Source organism: Mixophyes fleayi, chromosome 1 (assembly GCF_038048845.1).
Source record: "Mixophyes fleayi isolate aMixFle1 chromosome 1, aMixFle1.hap1, whole genome shotgun sequence".
NCBI lineage: Eukaryota > Metazoa > Chordata > Amphibia > Anura > Limnodynastidae > Mixophyes > Mixophyes fleayi.
The window spans coordinates 9547928-9570180 of NC_134402.1; positions in this window are offsets into that span (position 1 = coordinate 9547928).

The following is a 22253-nucleotide window of genomic DNA, read 5'->3' on the forward strand; positions in this document are numbered from 1 at the left end:
ATTAAAAACCCTGAACTTTTATGATTCGCACCAATAAATGTTCCTGGACTGCATAGAGGAGTGGGTCACCACAATATATATTAAAAACCCTGCACTTTTATGATTCGCACCAATAAATGTACCTGGACTGCGTAGAGGAGTGGGTCACCACAATATATTAAAAACCCTGAACTTTTATGAATCGCACCAATAAATGTACCTGGACTGCGTAGAGGAGTGGGTCACCACAATATATATTAAAAACCCTGAACTTTTATGATTCGCACCAATAAATGTACCTGGACTGCGTAGAGGAGTGGGTCACCACAATATATATTAAAAACCCTGAACTTTTATGATTCGCACCAATAAATGTACCTGGACTGCGTAGAGGAGTGGGTCACCACAATATATATTAAAAACCCTGAACTTTTATGAATCGCACCAATAAATGTACCTGGACTGCGTAGAGGAGTGGGTCACCACAATATCTTAAAAACCCTGAACTTTTATGAATCGCACCAATAAATGTACCTGGACTGCGTAGAGGAGTGGGTCACCACAATATATTAAAAACCCTGAACTTTTATGATTCGCACCAATAAATGTACCTGGACTGCCTAGAGGAGTGGGCACTGGGCACCACAATAAAATATATAAAAAACCTTCAACAGGTCTGCATTACACTACACATACGGCTGCTCCTCCATCCTCTCCATCATATACATGTTGGAGTTTTAGCGTGTGACAACCTCTTGTTTTTGATAATGTCAGTGCATTTTGAATATTTTTCAATTTGCCCCACACCACTGAATGTACTTTATCTATGATACGCATCTATCTATCTTGACTGCGTAGTGTGGTGGCCCCGGTACACAATTTGGTACCGAGGCCACAATATAATTAAAAAACCCTCCACGTGTCAGAATTCCACCAAAAAAGGGTATGGACTGCGTAGTGTTGTGGCCCCGGTACACAATTTGGTACCGAGGCCACAATATAATTAAAAAATTGGGCATCAACTGTCACCGTTGTTTAATATCTGATACACCTAAATATGGACTGCACAGTGGAGTGGCCCCGGTAGTAAATTTGGTGCCGGGGCCACAATAAAATAAATACACCCTCAACTGGTCTGAATTCCACCAAACAAGTATCTGGACTGCGTAGTGGGGTGGCCCCGGTACCCAATTTGATACCGGGGCCACAATACCTCCTCCAAACATGGTACAGACAATTCGTCATTGAGATCCCATCAAGTATGTTAAAGACAGACAGGGTCCAAGTGTTATTGGTTGACTTTGTAAACCAAAAAACTGTCCCTGTTGCACATAGTCGTGCAATGAAGACTGACTTTTTCATTTAAAGGCACCATCTTTCAAGTGTAGTGTTTGTAAGTCTAAGTCATATTATACGTTTGGTAAAATTGGTTTATTTTGTTCCTCTTTATGGTAACTACTAATAGAATTAAAGTATTAAATAGAAGCGGCAGTTCCTCTTTATGGTAATTAGTAATAGAATTAAAGTATTAAATAGAATTAAAGTATTAAATAGAATTAAAGTATTAAATAGAATTAAAGTATTAAATAGAGTGGTATAGAGTTGTAGTGTGGTATAGATAGAGTGGTCCCCACAATATAATAATAAAACCCTCAACTGGTCTGAATTCCACCAAACAAGTATCTGGACTGCGTAGTGTGGTGGCCCCGGTACACAATTTGGTACCGAGGCCACAATATAATTAAAAAACCCTCCACGTGTCAGAATTCCACCAAAAAAGGGTATGGACTGCGTAGTGTGGTGGCCCCGGTACACAATTTGGTACAGAGGCCACAATATAATTAAAAAATTGGGCATCAACTGTCACCGTTGTTTAATATCTGATACACCTAAATATGGACTGCACAGTGGAGTGGCCCCGGTAGTAAATTTGGTGCCGGGGCCACAATACCTCCTCCAACTTCCAAGTGTAGTGTTTATAAAGACAGACAGCGTCGAAGTGTTATTAGTTGACTTTCTTAACCCTAAAATTGTCCCTGTTGCAAATATTCGTGCAATGGACAGTTACTTTTTTATTGAAAGACTCAAGCTTTCAAGTGTAGTGTTTATAAAATATAAACAACAATACAGTAGTTTTAGAGCACGTCAATACCTCTTGTTTTAAATTATGACACGGCATTTTACTTTTGGTTTAATTTCTTGAATTTTTTTAAATTTGGTTTTACTTTTTGAACATGGCAAATGACTGTTGATTGGTCATATAATGCAAAAAAAAAAGGTCCAAGATGGAATTGTCCTTGGGCCCTCACACCCACCCTTATGTTGTTGAAATAGGACATGCACACTTTAACAAACCAATCATTTCAGCGACAGGGCCTACCAAACAACTTTGGCTGAAATGATTGGTTTGTTTGGGCCCCCACACCAAAAAAGCTATTCATCTCTCCCTGTACAGACTAAACAGGCTCTACTGAGGCAAGATGTCGTCCTCATCCTCAACCTCTGATTCCTCTCCCCCTACAGTGTGTACTTCCTCCTCATCACACATTATCAATTCATCCCCGCTGGACTCCACAACCACAGGTCCCTCTGTACTATCTGGAGGGCAGTGCTGTACTTCATTGAGGAATTGATTATTCATTTTTATAAACATCATTTTTTCAACGTTCTGAGGAAGCAACCTCCTTCGCCGCTCACTGACCAGGTTCCCCGCTGCACTAAAAACTCTTTCCGAGTACACACTGGAGGGGGGACAACTCAGGTAAAATAGAGCCAGTTTGTACAGGGGCTTCCAAACTGCCTTTTTTTCCTGCCAGTAACAATATGGACTGTCTGACATGTCTACTTGGATGGTGTCAGCAAAGTAATCATCCACAATTTTTTCTATTGTGACAGCATCCAATGCAGCGAGAGTAGACATGTCTGCAATGGTTGGCAGGTCCTTCAGTCCGGACCAGATGTTATCAGCATCCCCGCCAGTGCCTCTTTTGGGAAAACTGAGCTTTTTCCTCGCAGCCATAGATGTGGAAGAAAATGAGGGTGGAGCTGTTGGCATGTCACGGTCCTCTTCAGAGGACAATCTCCTGACCAGCAGGTCTTTGCACCGCTGTAGACTTGTGTCCGCCGGAAACAGAGACACAACATACGCTTTAAACCGAGGATCGAGCACGGTGGCCAGAATGTATTCCTCTGACTTTAAAAGAGTGACCACCCTCGGATCCTGGCAAAGCGTACGAAGGGCTACATCCACAAGAGCTACATGCTTGGTGTAATCGCAATGGCTTACCAGCTCCTCCCTCACTTTCTCCAGCTGCTTCTGCAACAGCCTGATCAGGGGAATGACCTGACTCAAGCTGGCAGTGTCGGAACTGACTTCTCGTGTGGCAAGTTCAAATGGCTGCAGAACCTTGCACAACACGGAAATTAGTCTCCACTGCGCTTGACTGAGGCGCATCCCCACTCCTTTGCCTATGTCGTAGGTGGCTGTGTAGGCCTGAATGGCCTTTTGCTGCTCCTCCATCCTCTGCAGCATATAGAGGGTGGAGTTCCAGCGCGTCACAACCTCTTGTTTGAGGTGATGGCAGGGCAGGTTCATGCTTTTTTGATGTGCCTCTAGTCTGCGGTAGGCACTGGCTGAATGCCGAAAGTGTCCAGCAATTTTGCGCGCCACCGCAAGCATCTCCTGCACACCCCTGTCACTCTTGAGGTAATGCTGCACCACCAAATTAATGGTGTGGGCAAAACATGGGACGTGCTGGAAATTGCCCATATTTAATGCCCGCACAATGTTACTGGCATTGTCTGACACCACAAATCCCCATGAGAGTCTAAGTGGGGTAAGCCACTGGTAGATAATTTCCCTCATTTTCTCTAATATGTTGTCAGCGTTGTGCCTCTTATTAAAGCCTGTAATACACAATGTTGCCTGCCTTTGCACGAGCCGCCATTTTGTAGTTGCTGCTACTGATGCAGCTGTTGCTGTTGCTGCGGAAGGGGATGCATCTACCCAGTGGGCTGTCACAGTCATATAGTCCTTCGTTTGCCCAGAACCACTTGTCCACATGTCCGTGGTTAAGTGGACAGTGGGTACAACCGCATTTTTTAGAGCACTGAGGACACTTGATCGTACTTCTCTGTACATTTTTGGTATCGCCTGAAGTGGAATCTCGACGGGATTTGGTACCGGGGACACAATACCTCCATCAACCCTCTAAATCCCACTCCACTGATGGCGGACACCGGGCGCACGTCTAACACCAACATTGCATTTACAGCCGCAGTTATACGCTTTGCAATAGGGTGACTACTATCGTATTTTGTGGTCATGGCAAATGACTGTTGGACGGTCAATTGTTTTGTGAAAGACTTAGCGGTCTTACGACTTCCCCTCTGGGAAGATGACCGACTAACAGCAGCAACAGCAGCAGTGGCAGTAGTAGGTGTACCGCTGCAGGATTCCTCGGATGAATCCCGTATTGAGGAGGACTCAGTCTGGCTGCTGACTTGGGCTGCAGGACTGAATCTGATGGAGATTGTGGAGGAAGTTGACGAGGAGGGTGTTGCTGGTGTGTATCCAACCCGACCACGGGATTTAGGTGTCCCTGTACCGATGAGGGTCCTAGCCCCAGTTCCTGAACTAACCACTGAACTATGAAGGTTATTCAGGTGACGTATAAGGGAGGATGTTCCTAGGTGGGCAAGATCCTTACCCCTGCTTATTTGAGCTTTACATAAGCTACATATGGCCATACATTGGTTGTCTGGATTTGGATAAAAATAACTCCAGACCGAAGAGGTGCATTTTTTGGTCTTCTGACCAGGCATGACGATGGGCTTTTTCATCCCATGGACATCAGCTGTTTCCCCCCCTGGTGCCTCATTTACAATAACCACATCACCATCCTCATCATCAAGTTCCTCCACAGCGCCAGCTACATCATCAATAGCCTCCTCCCGAGCCACCTCTTCCCGTACAGTGATGGGAAGTTCAGGCTTGACAACCACCAACATCCTTGGACTCGCCTTGTGGATTTGTGATAATTTCTCTTTAGAAGGCAGAGTTGTTTGCTGTTTTGTTGCTGACAGCATAACTCTCTTCAATTTTTTGTAGGGGGGTGGAGGAGGAGGAGGGCTAAGATCCGTGGGTGAAGCTGAACCACTAGTCATGAACACGGGCCAGGGCCTAAGCCGTTCCTTGCCACTCCGTGTCGTAAATGGCATATTGGCAACTTTACGTTTCTCCTCAGATGATTTTAAGTTTCTCTTTTTGCTACTTTTTCTTAACTTGGGCATTTTGGATTTTACATGCCCGGTACTACGAGATTGGGCATCGGGCTTGGAAGACGACGTTGATGGCATTTCATCGTCTATGTCATGACTAGTGGCAGCAGCTTCAGCATTAGGAGGAAGTGGGTCTTGATCTTTCCCTACTTTATCCTCCAAATTTTTGGTCTCCATTATATGTAGCACAAGATACTGCAGAATGTGTGAACTTGGTAATATTGCAGTACCAATGGACTTATACTGCTGTATTGGTTTTGCAAATTTGGTTATAATTATTATATATTTTTTTTTTTTTTTAATTATTTATTTTTTTTTACTTTTTTTTTATTTTTTAAAAACTTGGGAATAATGGGGAAATAACTATGCCCTTAGAAGCACAGAGCACAGGACACAGCACCACTGGACTGAACAGGACACGGCACAGGACCCAGCAGCACTACGGAACTCAGCAGGACAGAGCACAGGACACAGCACCATTGGACTGATACTGCAGAATGTGTGAACTTTGTAATATTGCAGTACCAATGGACTTATACTGCTGGATTGGTTTTGCAAATTTGGTTATAATTATTATATATTTATTTTTTTTTTAAATTTTTTTTTTTTTTTTTACTTTTTTTTTATTTTTTAAAAACTTGGGAATAATGGGGAAATAACTATGCCCTTAGAAGCACAGAGCACAGGACACAGCACCACTGGACTGAACAGGACACGGCACAGGACCCAGCAGCACTACGGAACTCAGCAGGACAGAGCACAGGACACAGCACCACTGGACTGATACTGCAGAATGTGTGAACTTTGTAATATTGCAGTACCAATGGACTTATACTGCTGGATTGGTTTTGCAAATTTGGTTATAATTATATATATATATTTTTTAATTTTTAATTGTAATTTTTTTTTTACTTTTTTTTTATTTTTTAAAAACTTGGGAATAATGGGGAAATAACTATGCCCTTAGAAGCACAGAGCACAGGACACAGCACCACTGGACTGAACAGGACACGGCACAGGACCCAGCAGCACTACGGAACTCAGCAGGACAGAGCACAGGACACAGCACCACTGGACTGATACTGCAGAATGTGTAAACTTTGTAATATTGCAGTACCACTGGACTTTTACTGCTGAATGTGTGAACTTGGTAATATTGCAGTACCAATGGGCTTATACTGCAGGATTGGTTGTGCAAATTTTGTGGTAATTAAAAAAAATTAAATTAGTTTTTGGTATTTTTTTAAATAACTTTTTTTTATTTTTTTAAACACAGGGGAATATTGGGGAAATAACTATGCCCTTAGAAGCACAGAGCACAGGACACAGCACCACTGGACTGAACAGGACACAGCACTGGACCCAGCAGCACCACTGACCTCAGAAGGACAGAGCACAGCACACAGCACCACTGGACTGATACTGCAGAACACAGCACAGCACAGCACAGCACAGCACAGAACTAAACAGCACAGCACAGAACTAAACAGCACAGCACGAGATCTACCAGGACAGAGGACCACCTAACACACCCTCCCTCTACCCTGATCAATGCCCGAGTGAAGATGGCGGCGACTAGCGGGGAATTTATAGGATCCGAGTATCGCGAGATCCGACATCGGGATTATGAGTCAGAGCCTCAGTTTCAGATTTGAATTTGGCGCCAATACCCGGATCTGTCTCGGATCCGACTCGGATCGGCAACGTTCGGGTGGGCTCGGATTTCATAAATCCGAGTGCGCTCATCCCTAGCAGCAACAGTCAACGTTGTTTAATATCTGATACGCCTCTATCTGGACTGCATAGTGGAGTGGACCCGGTACCCAATTTGGTACCGGGGCCACAATACTTCCTCCAACTTTCAAGTGTAGTGTTTATAATTTATAAAAACTACAGTAGTTATAGCACGTCAATAACTCTCGTTTTAGACGACCACGGTACAGAGCATTCATCATTGAGATCCCATCAAGTATGTGAAAGACAGACAGCGTCAAAGTGTTATTTGTTGACTTTGTTAACCAAAATATTGTCGCTGTTGCAAATATTCGTGCAATGAAGAGTGACTTTTTCATTTAAAGGCTCAAGCTTTCAAGTGTAGTGTTTATAACTTATAAACACTACAGTAGTTCAAGCACGTCAATACCTCTTGTTTTAGACGACCATGGTACAGAGCATTCATCATTGAGATCCCATCAAGTATGTGAAAGACAGACAGGGTCGAAGTGTTATTTGTTGACTTTGTTAACAAAAAAACTATCCAACAGGACCAAGGGATTTAGGTGTCCCTGTACTGATGACGGTCCTAGGCCCAGTTCCTGAACTAACCACTGAACTATGAAGGTTATTCAGGTGACGTATAAGGGAGGATGTCCCTAGGTGGGCAAGATCCTTACCCCTGCTTATTTGAGCTTTACATAAGCTACATATGGCCATACATTGGTTTTCCAGATTTGGATAAAAATAACTCCAGACCGAAGAGGTGCATTTTTTGGTCTTCTAACCAGGCATGACGATGGGCTTTTTCATCCCATGGACATCAGCTGTTTCCCCCCCTGGTGCCTCATTTACAATAACCACATCACCATCCTCATCATCAAGTTCCTCCACAGCTCCAGCTACATCAATAGCCTCCTCCCGGTGTACAACATTGACACCTTGATTATCCAAATCTGGATCTACACTGTGGGTGATCCTTCCAACATATGCAGAGGGTGTGCTGCAAATGCTGGATGGAGTCACCTCTTCCCGTACAGTGATGAGAAGGTCAGGCTTCAAAACCACCAACACCCTTGGACTCGCCTTGGGGATTTGTGATGTCATCTGTTTAGAAGGCAGAGTTCTTTGCTGTTTTGTTGTTGTTGCTGACAACATAACTCTCTTAAATTTTTTGTAGGTGGGGGCAGGAGAAGGGCTTAGATCCTTGGGTGAAGCTGGACCACTAGTCATGACCACGGACCAGGGCCTAAGCCGTTCCTTGCCACTACGTGTCGTAAATGGCATATTGCCAACTTTACGTTTCTCCTCAGATGATTTTAAGTTTCTCTTTTTGCTACTTTTTGAGAACTTGGGCATTTTGGATTTTACATGCCCTGTACTAGGAGATTGGGCATCGGGCTTGCCAGATGACGTTGATGGAATTTCATCGTCTATGTCATGACTAGTGGCAGTAGCTTCAGCATTAGGAGGAAGTGGGTCTTGATCTTTCCCTACTTTATCCTCTAAATTTTTGTTTTCCATTATATGTAGCACAAGAGAGCGTACCTCTAAGGAACACACTATGCAAAGCCTTTAAAAATTATATGCGGCACAGGAGAGTACCACTGGACTTATACTGCTGAATCAGTGAACTTTGTAATATAGCAGTACCACTGGACTTATACTGCTGAATCAGTAAACTTTGTAATATAGCAGTACCACTGGAATTATACTGCTGAATCAGTGAACTTTGTAATATAGCAGTACCACTGGAATTATACTGCTGAATCAGTGAACTTTGTAATATAGCAGTACCAATGGACTTATACTGCAGAATCAGTGAACTTTGTAATATTGCAGTACCACTGGACTTATACTGCAGAATCAGTGAACTTTTTAATATTGCAGTACCACTGGACTTATACTGCAGAATCAGTGAACTTTGTAATATAGCAGTACCAATGGACTTATACTGCAGAATCAGTGAACTTTGTAATATAGCAGTACCAATTGACTTATACTGCAGAATCTGTGAACTTTGTAATATTGCAGTACCAATGGACTTATACTGAAGGATTGTTTTTGGATATTTTTTTTAATTTATTTTTTTTATAATTATTTTTTTTATAACTTATTTTACAATTTTTTATAACTTGGGAATAATGGGGAAATAACAATGCTCTTAGAAGGACAGAGCACAGGACACAGCACCACTGGACTGAACAGGACACAGCACAGGACCCAGCAGCACCACTGAACTCAGAAGGACATAGCACAGGACACAGCACCACTGGACTGAGCAGAGCACAGCACAGCACAGAACTGAACAGCACAGCACAGAACTGAACAGCACAGCACAGCACAGCACGAGATATAGCAGGACAAAGGACCGCCTAACACAACCTCCCTCTACCCTGATCAATGCCCGAGTGAAGATGGCGGCGGCTAGCGGGGAATTTATAGAATATGAGTATCGCGAGATCCGACAGCGGGATTATGACTCAGAGCCTCGGTTTCAGTTTTGTAATTGGCGGGAATACCCGGATCTGTCTCGGATCCGGCTCGGATCGACAACATTCGGGTGGGCTCGGATTTCAGATATCCGAGCCCGCTCATCTCTAGTTCCTATCTCATTACACCTTTAACAACACAATTTTGATTGGCTAGGCCATATCTTGTGTGGTCTGTCAGGTGTAAGGTAGAGTCTATTTAATAGTTTGACCTGCTTCTCTGTATGTTCCCATTGGAAAATAGGTCGGGTATTGAAATAATACCCTTCCAGGACCATGAGTTAAGCTTCAGGTTGGGAATGAGTCTTTCTAGGGCTTTAAATTGATATATTATGGGTATGAAAGGTCATGTCTTTTTTTGATTCTAGCATCCTGTCGAAGACTATTAACGAGTCATGGTTTTAAATTAGGATATTGTGACAGACAGGTCTGAGATGCTTAAGGATCCATATAAGATCTACTAAGGGGAACTTTGGCTGAAGAGTCCTCTCTATGCCCACCCATGGTTTATGGATATGTATATATGATCAATATATTATTTGGTTAAGTATGCACGGTTCTGACATTTAATAAGGTTGGGGAGCTACACTCCACCTTGTTTTTTATTAAAGATCATCCACTGATTTGACATTTTTGGGGGTTTCTCTTTACAGATAAAAGTGTTATTATAGAGGAGAGTTTGCCAAAGTATTTCTTAAGTAGTAAATATGGAATAGTGAGAAAGAGGTTCATCAGTTTTGGTAAAGCATTATTTTAAATGTCATAATGTGTATCAAAAAAAAATTTCTATTATTATTATTGCAGTGTTGTGCTAGCCAGAAAAATCTATGTGATGTTAAATACTTTCATGTAAAAAAAGACAAAAGTATTATAGGAGTGATACCTTAATTGGCTATCCCAAAAAAATATTATATTTGCTAGCTTTCAGAGCATAGAGGCCCCTTATAAATGACAGGGAGAGAAAAATATAGGAATTCAAACTAATAAGAACATTCCTGTCAGTAACTCAAGGGCTCAATCTACCATCTGCATTTATGACCCACATTTCACACCCCGCAACAGAGTGATTCCAGATCTCTGAACTCCTAGGACTTTTACTCTTCCCACAGGAAAGGGACTGCCTTTCTTTTCATTCATATATCCTGAAAAGTCCATTGTGGTAGCACATTTTGGTCTCACTTCTCTTTCATATGCGGAATAAACCAATTTCATAGTATAGTTTGAGAATAGCTTAAAAACGCAATAAAATGAAATAAACTACCACTCAAAAAAATGGAATATGCATAAAAATGTAAATTATCAAGGGAATTATATAGTACTGTAGAGCATTCACAGTAATATATAACAGATAAAAAAAACAGCCACTATTAACACCCATATAAGTAAACTAATAAGACAAGTAACCCATACATAATAAAGGAGGAGGAAAGGACAAAAATAAACTTATAATATGAATATCCAATTCATTAAATTTCCTACTAAGAGTAGGAAAGGGTTTTACTAAATTATGCATAAAATGCAAATGAATAATCAAAAATAAGAGGCGAGGTTTTTGAAGAAAATACATAATATCAAACACTATATTTAAGTTAAATATCCATTTAGTTTCCTCTTGCGAGATAAGCTTCTCAAAATCCCTACTTCTCCATTCTGCTTTAACAATCTCAATGCCCATAAAGCTTACGCCCTCAAAATCTTTATTATGTGCTTAATCAAAATGGGCCGATACACTATTGGTTTCAAGTCCTAAACGTATATTGCACTTATGTTCATATATTCTCATTTTTAACTTTAACTTTTTGTGCACCCTATATATTGAAATCCGCATGGACATTTTAGTATGTAAATTACAAATATTTGTATATAATTTGTAAATTGTATGTAATTTTCTGTTTTTTTACATATTCATGTCCATTTATGACGAAATCTAAATTTGTATTAATATATGCAATATTAATATAGTTGACTCACCCTGTTGCCATCAATGTAAAACTTTGATGCAATATAGTAAATGCAGCCTAGATGTGTGACATGGAAAGTTTTGTAATTGGTTTCTGATTGAACTCAGTTGTTTTTTTAATGTCTTTCGTATTCAATTCCTCTAGACTAGCAAGTTAAGCTTCCAGATCAAGTTGTATTTTTTTTACCTATAACCCGTTTATATAGCCACACGTCTCATTACTGGCACATCAGTATATAATTTCAACGCTTCATATAATGCTATTTTGGCTTCTGGAGTGCTCAACAAATAGGTGGGCAGTCTCTAAGGCCCTGTGTCAAGAGTCACACTGGGATGAATGGACATATAACTGCTAATAGTTGATGCTATTGAGCAAAAGAGGCATGGCGTATAACACACTCCTGGTGTTCAGTAGTGACCCCCACAAGGAGGTTTGCTCTTAGCTGTGTGGAACGTGTAGGTCACGTCCTTCAGAGCCAGCAAGGTAACTGGAATCACAGATAGAGCAAAGTGGAAAAGGCAGGTCAGAACCAGGAGAGCCAATCAAAGCCAGTACATAAAACAGAAGAGTAGTCAGGGAAACTGCGGTCACACCAAGAGATCCAAAGACAACCAGAATGTGAGGCAAAGGATTGGTTAGCAACAAGCAAAATCAGTAACAGATTGTCCAATATAGAAAACAACCAGTGTAAGTGTATGGAACTAACAAGAACCAGATGTGCTCCAATACTTTGACAATGCATAAGTGCCAGAGCCTGCCTTTTATAGGCTTCCCAGAGGTATTTCCGGCAGTCAGTGATGTCACACTGACCACCAATATGTCTTTGCCTAGCAATGAGATGCTCTGCTCTATCTGGCAGGATAAAGGCTCGGAAGTCTTGTTCCGTGGATAGGCAAAGAGTATGTGCCATCGCTCACCACAGCAAATGAACAGGGTGTGGACAGTGCCTGACTGTTCTCCCCTTTTTTAAAGATATGTTCATCATTTTCTAAGGTTTTTTCTTTTTTTGAGGACAGTTTTTCTTGACTTTCGCTAGAAGACATGGAGCATCAACCTTTTTTGTATCGGCTCAAGACCTTTCATTAGGGTCATAGTCTTTCCAATCAGCTAAGATTTGAAGTTTCCCCTTGAAAACCTTGGAATCCAATAACTGACTTAAAATTGTTCTCCAAACTGGGTCTCGATAGTAGTTGGACGAATCGGCCCTTTAAAGAGTTTATTCAACACCAGCAGTTTTAATAAGGAAATGTGAAATATATTTCTGCTTTCTAAAATAAGAGGGTTACTCCAGTTTAAAAGTGACTGGATTAATAACTTGTAAGATGCGGTAAGGTCTAGTATAGCGAGAAGCCAGTTTTATGGTAGGAAACTGGAGCCTTATATTTTTTGTGTAGATAACCAAACTCAGTCTCCTACTTGCAGTATTAGTGCTGGTCGCAGTCTCTTAATAACAGCTTTTTTTTTTGGAAGAAATGTCTCCAACAAATTTTCCTTGGCTTGAGACCAAATGCAAGAGAAATCGCAAAATAGGGACAGCAGGAATGGTAGCGTTCTTGAGATAAGCAAATACAGGCAATTCAGAGTGGATAACAAAGACATTGAAGAAGGGAGTGGAAACAGAGGACTCATGTAGATGACTGTTGCAGTCAAATTTTGCCCATGCAAGTAAGTCACCTCAATTATCCATATTCTCGTGAATCTAAACTCTCAAGCGGGTCTTTATGTCTCGATGCACTCTTTCAGTCTGCCCGCTCATCTGTGGGTGATATCCGGAGGAGAAGTTGAGTTTAATCCCCAAATCTTTATATAATGCCCTCCAAAAATGGGAGATGAACTGAACACCGCAGTCAAAAATTTGTTCCTGAGGTCAGCCTTGAACACAGAATATCTCATTTATAAAGACAGTGACCAGCTTTGGTGCAGATTGAAGTCTTTTAAGTGGAACAAAGTGAGCCATTTTGGAAAATCAGTCAACATATAACTGCTAATAGTTGATGCTATTGAGCAAAGAGGCATGGCGTATAACACACTCCTGGTGTTCAGTAGTGACCCCCACAAGAAGGTTAGCTCTTAGCTGTGTGGAACGTGTAGGTCACGTCCTTCAGAGCCAGCAAGGTAACTGGAATCACAGATAGAGCAAAGTGGAAAAGGCAGGTCAGAACCAGGAGAGCCAATCAAAGCCAGTACATAAAACAGAAGAGTAGTCAGGGAAACTGCGGTCACACCAAGAGATCCAAAGACAACCAGAATGTGAGGCAAAGGATTGGTTAGCAACAAGCAAAATCAGTACCAGAATGTCCAATATAGAAAACAACCAGTGTAAGTGTATGGAACTAACAGGAACCAAATGCGCTCCAATACTTTGACAATGCATAAGTGCCAGAGCCTGCCTTTTATAGGCTTCCCAGAGGTATAGAGAATAGACGCCACCTTCTCCAGATCTATTTTCAGACCCTGACTGGACATAAGATATCCGAGAAATTGATCCTTTAGACTATATGACCAGAGACAATCAAGAACCTCGCTAACCTGGTTACAGTGGAAGCACAAATCCATAAAGAAAATTAGAATGTTGTCTTATAATACCACCATCGAGTGGTACAAGAGGTAGTGCCAAATCACATTCACAAACCCCTGAAAGACTCCTGGAGCATTACAGAGATCAACTGGCATTACCAGCTAGTGACCATCACACGTGTTGAAGGTATCCTTCAACTCATCCCATTGTCGGTTTCTGATAAAGTTATAAGCTACAACGTAGATCTGAGTTGGTAAAAATCTTAGTCCAGTGGATATGTTCAATGAGTTCGGGAATAAGCGGCAAGGGGTAGTGGTTCTTTATGGCTAAACTAAAAAGCATATGGTAATCTATACAGGGTCTTAGAGAACAGTCCTTGTTTTAATGAAGAAGAAACCGTCTCCTGCCAGAGAGGAGGACTTGCGTGATTGAAGCCACTTTTAAGATTCTCTGAGATGTATTCAAACATAGTATGGATTTCAAGTATCGAAAGCACGTAGACATGGCCACAAAGAATTACTGGGAATTAAATCTATAGAACAATCCCAAGTCTGGTGACTCGGAAGCTTCCTGGCCACACCGTTACTGAGGACATCCTAAAGTGAGGCATAGTCATGTGGCAGAGAGGAACTAAAGGAATGGGTGGGGCACATTGTTCTATTAGGACCTGGAATGATTTACCGAAAGTAACTTGTGCCATCTTCCAATCAAACTGGGAAGAAAATTTTTAAAGCGACATTTGGACAAAAATGATGCAGTTAACAACCTGATTAGTAGAATTAGTAGGCTGATCCATTCCAAGTGGAGCAACTCCACTTAAAGTCATATAAGGAACGTATATATTCAGAGTTTGTTCTATTAGGGACTCTTTCTCCATCTAACGCGGTCAAAAATAGGGAATGCTCCAAGAGTTGGGTGGGTATTTGTTCTGCTGCCATTGAGGTAGAAATAAAATTACCAGAGTAACTGGAATCTACGAGCGCAAAGAGTGGAATGTGACCTCTTGAAGTGTGGATCGTGACCAGCATGAGAAAGTCTGTACTATTTTTACTTAAGGTAGGCTTTATGCCTCTAAACTTGGCTTTCCTAGAATGGGATTTGGTGTTTGTTAGTCTTTCAGGGCAATTCACTAGAACAGTGGTGGCCAACCTGTGGCTCTTTGTGCTTAGAAAAATGGCTCCTGGCTCGGAGCATCAACGAATTATGATTGTTCAGGTGCCAGAAGGGGCAGATTCAAAAACATTCAGCTGCTAGACTTACTGAGAGTAGCAGCGTCTTGTGACCTCCTCTGAGTAATTGAGTAATGCAGGGAGTTCACAGTGTAACAGACAGTCTATTTAGGAGAAGTACAGATAGTAGTGTGCTCTTCCTCCTTCCTCTGCGCAGGCAAGAAAGGGGCATGTGACATCTGATAGCATGTGAAGAGGCTGAAGGAGATGTGATGGCATTTAGGGAGATGTGATGGAATGTGTGAAGCCATGTGGGGAGGTTTGATTTGCATGTATGGAGTATGTGGGGAGGTCTGATGGCATATATGTGGAATTTGGTTAGATCTGGTGGCATGTGGGGAGGTTGATGGGCATTTAAGGGGCATGTGAATAGGTCTGATGACATGTAGGGGCATGTGGTGAAATCTGGTAGCATGTAGGGAAGCTAAAGGGCATGTAAGAGACATGTGGGGAGGTCTGATGTCATGTAAAGGGTATGTGTGGTTGTCTGATGGCAGATGGATGTTATAAGTCGCGGCTCCCCGATGGGCCGCCGCGACTCACTTCCGGCTGCCTCAGACGTCCCGTCTGTCTCCATGACGACCAGGACGTCACTTCCGCCGCCCATGTCCCGGTTGCCTGGGCAACACCTGGGATGCTCTGTCTCGCCTGCTGCAGCGCCCGGCAGGCTGTCCTACAGCCGGGCACATGTGCGCAGAAGAACTTAAACATTTTTATTTACCAAGTGCTTCTGCAGCATTTACACATATACTCTTACATTATCTGTATATACTGGGCGTAGATTTACTAGTCATGGCATTACATACTGTGATTAATGTAATTGGGAGGAGTCTCACTGGTACTCTGCTCCTATTGGTTCCTCTCACTACTTAAGGCAGTGCTCCCAGTGTAGCTAGGCTCATGTCCCTGTTCCCTGCTCCTCTGCTGTTTTGCTAGACCTGATTTCCCGTGTATGACCCCTGGCTTGTTTCTGGACCCTGTTGGATAACTTGTGACCCCTGATCTTGGTTTGTTCTCTGGATACGTTTTCTGGTGCCGGCCCCCGACCCTTGCCTGGACTCCACGCTGCTGTCTGCTGTTTCCCTCTGACCTCGGCCTAACTACTGGACTCTGTTTCTGCCTCCTATCTGGCCCTCGCCAGTGAGGTGGTGACATCATAAACTTGTACTACTTTGAGTTCAAGTCCTGGGGGCATCTAAGTACCTGCGAGCGCGTACAGCTCTATGGGAAAGGCGGCTTGCTATAGGTGAAGACCTCTACAGTCTGTTCTACAAGATTATGGTGCTCCCTGTCAGCCATAACATTACCTCTACAGTCTATTCTACAACTTTATGGTGCTCCCTGTCAGCCATAACAATGGAGAGGTATGATTTGTGTGTGGTGAGATCTGGTGGTATGTGGGGAGGTCTGATGGGCATAAAAGGGACATGTGGGAAGGTTGCTGGCAATTGGGGAGGTCTGATAGCACCATTAAGATCCCATAGGGGGTTGCTTAAGTGAGAGCCTGCCCAGATAGAATAGATATAATATAGGTAACCTTAGCTCTTTCAGAAGAGATATTTCCTGAGGAGAACTAGGACTGAATTGGTTCAGGAATCCCTGACATATTTTTTGGAATCGCTCTCAAATTTGTCAGGGGTAGGGAGGCTAAAATTGAAGGCAGTAGGAACCACCTAGACTGGTACAGATGGAGGGGATTCCTGCACTGGCAGGATCTGAGAAGCTTGAATAGTATCCAGGTGAGTGCCCATATGGGTGTGGTTCAATTCTTGTGGATCTAATTGTATAGTGGTATGCTGAAGGAAATCACAGGACGATAAATCCTCAGCACCATCCATGTTGGCCAGAGTACTCTGTCACAAGTAACAATAGGGAGATTGGGCGTATACTTGCTAGTAGATGATACTACTGAGCAAAGTGACCCGGAGTCTAAGGTGCTCCTTATGTTCACCAGGGAGGTGTGGTCTTAGATGTATGGGATGTGCAAGTGGCGGTCCTCAGTGCCAGTTGCTAATGAGGTACGTGGAATGACATATTGAGCATACTGAACAAGGCAGATCATAAAAAGTAGATCAAAGCTAAGCCAATACGTGAAGCGAAAGAATAGACAGGGTAGCTGAGGTCAAATCAGGAGAACCAAATGGAACCAGATGGTGAGAAAAAAATAATTTTGGAAATATGTAGCAGTCATATTGCAATTGGCCACAAGGTGGCAGCAGACCTCTATTAGAATGCTGTGTACAGAACAGTGGGAAAAAAGTTTATAATCAAAGAATGGGGCAAAGTTCCAGTTAGTTGAGCATATAATGAATTGGTATTTAAGGCTAAGACTTGAATAGCAAAAAAGAAGAAAACTCTTGCACCAGATTTATTAAAAGAGATTGTCAAAATTATACCAGATGCACCTCTTTAAAGAGAATAATAAGTATGTTAAATAATCATTATTATTTCACAGGAGGTTCTACCAAAACACATACAAATGTATGGTCAATCTCGTTCTAAGTTGGAATTGGCCTCAGTCAGCAGATTTTTGGGTTTACTGGAAATGAGCCCAATATGGGGACAGAATATGATTTCAGCTCCTTCAAAACACAGATTTAGCAGTCATGGAGGGGAATTAGATGTTTAAGGACAGGAGAGATTTTGCAAGATGGATATCAAGAGCTCCATAAAATCCATGTCTGCTTGGTCAATGTTCCCTGTCCTATAATTCTAATCCATGATCTATTCTATGCTGAACCCTTACAACATTCCTGCATTGATGACACTATACTTTCACCAGACAGTCTCTTTCACACCTACACACAATAGTGCGTAGTCTTTATTTCTTCACATCAGTTGTGACAAAATGGGTTCAAATTTCATCATCTTCCCCTTCTGTCACTGTGGACCTGTACAACTGAGTGTGTGTATATGGACAGCTTGTTGAAAATATTATCTTTGTGTTCCTGTCATTATTATCTTTTTTTATTATTATTATTACCATTATTATTATTATTATTATTATTATCGTAGATTTATAAGGCACCACAGTGATCCGCAGTGCCGTACAGTAGGGATAAACAGTGCATACATAAAACAGGGACAGCTTACATTCTAAGTGAAAGAGGGCACAGTTGAAACAAGAGGAGTAAATGTGTTTTAGAGTGGAGATTGGGATAGTTGTGAGGGTGCATTAGTGTGAATAGTGTTATTTGGGATAAGGTCACCTCTAAAAAAGAGATGGATATACAAAGAGCATCTAAAGGTTTGAACTCTGTGGGAAAGTCTGATTGAGCGTGGTAGGGAATTCCATAAGTGGGGAGCAGCACGGGAGAAGTCTTGTAAGCGGCAGTGAGAGGTGGTTACCAGAGACGAGACAAGGTGCAGGTCAGAGGTAGATCTATGAGGGTGGGAGGCAGTGGTGGGCTGGGCCGCACAGTAAATTGCTATTTTGGGCCGGTGCATGAACCGGCCCAAGCTTGTATTATTTGGTGGCTGGCCCCGCCTCCAGAAGCAGCCACCTTTCATCATTGGCCGCGGCCCCTCCTCCCCTCCTCCCCTCTCTGTGTGACTTGTCACATGGGACACGCACCACGTGACAGGTGTCGTCCCATGTGTGAACTGTGAAGTGCCGCAGATGCGCGAGTGGAATAAGGTAAGTGGGGGTGTTGATTTTGTGTGTGTGTGTTTGTAGTGTATAACTATAGTGTTTGTGTGGGGCCAGTATATAACTATAGTGTGTGTGTGTGTGTGTGTGTGTGTGTGTATGTATGAGTACAGTATATAAATATAGTGTGTGTATGTCACTCACCGGACTGTGAGTGCTTCTTCCCGGACATTTAGGAACCGTGGCCGCCCTCCATCCTGAGGGTCTGCGCATGCGCAGCCCTTTCCTATACTTCAGTGTATGTCCCTTTAACTCAATTGGCAGATCAGGCAACACTCCCTATATTAAGCACCTGTGGTCAACACCACGTTGCCTGATCTTGGAGTCTCATTCCCCATGAGTCTCTGAAGGTGTTCCTGTGTTTCCTCGTGTATTCAGCGCTGCTGATTCCTGTGGTTTCCAAACCACTTCTACCTCTGTGGTTTCCAAACCACTTCTACTACTGTGGTTCCCATACCACTTCTACCATCAACTGTATCATCGTGACTGTTAGCTGATTCCTATCCGCTGCCTCCGTGCACTACAGTCTTCTATACCACTTCAACGCTATCATATTCCATTGTGACTGTTTGCTGATTCCTATCCGCGGCCTCCGTGCACTACAGTCTTCACTCCACATCCACTCACCTGTTCATCATCAAGTCTGTGAGCTGATTCCTATCCGCTGCCTCCGTGCACTACAGTCTCCAGCTTGCAACTCGCCTGTGTTCATCATCAAGTCGGTGAGCTGATTCCTATCCGCTGCCTCCGTGCACTACAGTCTCCAGCTTGCAACTCGCCTGTGTTCATCATCAAGTCGGTGAGCTGATTCCTATCCGCTGCCTCCGTGCACTACAGTCTCCAGCTGGCAACTCGCCTGTGTTCATCATCGTGACTGTTAGCTGATTCCTATCCGCTGCCCCTGTGCACGGCAGCCTCATCTCATCTCTCCCGTGTTTTCCTCGAGACTGCTGCTATTATTGCCATCCGCTACTCTCCGTGATCAACAGCTCCTGGTCTACTCTGCTCTCCCGTGTTCCATCGCTATTTGCACCTGTTGGTTGCTACCGGTTACCTCCGTGTGTCCGCAGAGTCCTGCTGCTGCTGTCAGCGCTATCGTCCATCTCCTGCTGATCCGCTCTCCACGCCTTCCTGTGTCCCGCTGGTCTCTACCCTCCTGTCAGCATTGGATTCGTATCTCATCAGCTACTCCTCTGCTTGATCATCTCCATTCTCCTGGGTCCTCCGTGAGTCCAGTTCCACGTTCTACTGATTCCTGTGGATTCGTGTCCCTGTTGGTCTACTTACCTGTGCGCTGCACCTACTAGACTCCTGCCTCATCCATCCAGGGACTTCTCATCCTGCCGGCCTCCTGCCGCTCAGGTATCGCTGCACTCCTATCTGACTGCCTGCTTCTGAACCACGGTATGCATACTTCTCATTGACTGTGCTGGTGTATTGCATATCTTGCTGGACTGTGTTGGTTCTCCTCTGGAGTCTGCTATCCGCTGAGTCTATTGCCATCATTGACTGTGTTATCTTGTGCTGGACTACTCCAAGAGACTTTCTATATTTGCAGACCTGTTCAGTCATTTATATATATTGTGCATATTACTGTGGATCGTGTTTAAGGTGCCCGTGTACATCCTGTGTTGCAGTCTCTCCCCGTACACCTCCTCACATATATATTCAGTGGTACAACTTGCTGAAGGCAGACCACTGATCCCTGTTTCCTGTATCACCTGTTCCAGTATCCCCTCACATAGCAGTGGTACAACTTGCTATCGCAGACCACTGACTACCTGGATACCTCCACTTGGATTCCATTCCTTCACTCAGACAGCGGTACCACTTGCTATCCGCAGACCGCTGACTCTCATCACCTCCTCGTTTCTGTTGGACATTCCTCCTCACTATAGCAGTGGTACAACTTGCTATCGCAGACCACTGACTACCTTCACATGCCCTTGTCCATACAGTTCCTCGTGTATTATTGCCTCCATATTACCAGTGCTGCTAGTCATAGACTTTCCTGAGCATCTCATCATCTACCATTGCCTGTTCCGTGATCACCCTGCTACCAGAGTACCTTATTACCATCTACATTACTCTGGTAAGCCTACCACCTGGTGATCCCTGGGTAAAGACTCCTAGTGCCCGTGACAGTGTATGAGTACAGTATATAAATATAGTGTGTGGACAGTATATATATTGAGTGTGTATGTGGGCAGTATAAATTGTGTGTGTGTGTGGGCAGTATATATATATTGTGTGTGTGTGTGGGCAGTATATAAACTAATGTATGTGTGTGTGTGTGTGTGTGGGGGGGCAGTATATAAATATAGTGTGTGAGTGTGGGGGGCCAGTAAATAAATATAGTGTGTGTGTGGAGGCAGTATGTTAATATATGTAAGGGAAGGGGGCGTCTTAATATAGTGTGGGAGGTATGCTATTTACTGGTGGAGTGCAGGTGGGGGCTAATTGTTGAATGAATGCTATTTTATATGTGGGGTGATGGTGGGGCAATTTAATTTATTGATGGGGCTATTTATTTTAATATTGGGTCCTATTAATTTAAGATGAGGTGGGTTTGGGGGTATTGATGGAATATGTAACTGATTTTGGGGAGAAGGGCTATTTATTAATTGTAATTGTAAATATTAATTATTTAATGCCAGTGATAGTTGTGGGATTATATTAAATGTAAATGCTATTTAATTTATTGCTGGGGCTGATTGGAGGAAGGAAAAAAGGATTATGTATTAAATGGGAATACTATTAATTTAATGTTGGGGCTGGTTGAAGGGAAATAGATCTTTTTAGCAAATGTGAATATTAGTATTTTAATGTTGAAAGTGGAGGGAGGCCTAATTCTAAAACGTGTGTGCTACTGATTTAACACTGGAGCTAGTTGGAGTTTTATAAATCTCATGTACCCGTTTTTTTTCCAAATAGGACATCCAACATTCCAGGATCCAGACAAGCAGCAACTGATTTAAAGACACCAGCAATCACAAGTGGTGAAAGTGACAAGAACAGGTAGGAGAGAGCAGGACCGTCTGCTAATTGTCCTGAATCTGGAGGGACAGTTCCGAATTTGGGTGACAGTCTCGCTTAGTCAGGATTTGGACAGTTGGAAGTTCAGTCCCATTTCACACTGAACTGCTCTTGAAGGCAGAACTATGTGCACCTAACAGTAGTGTACACAGTATTGCCTGTGTATTGTATGCAATTTGTCTAAAATGATAACCATGGTACATCATTGGGGCCCCTGTCTAAAGTGTCCAGGCCCCCCAGAGCCTTAATCCAGCTTTGTGCAAGGGTGTCAAATTGAAACTTAGTGCTCTTCCCAGTACCACCCCTCATATTATTTGTTTTAGGTTAACCCTAAAACAAATAATATCTCTATTAGTATATATGTGAAGCAAAAACAATCCCTTTGCTTTAAAAATC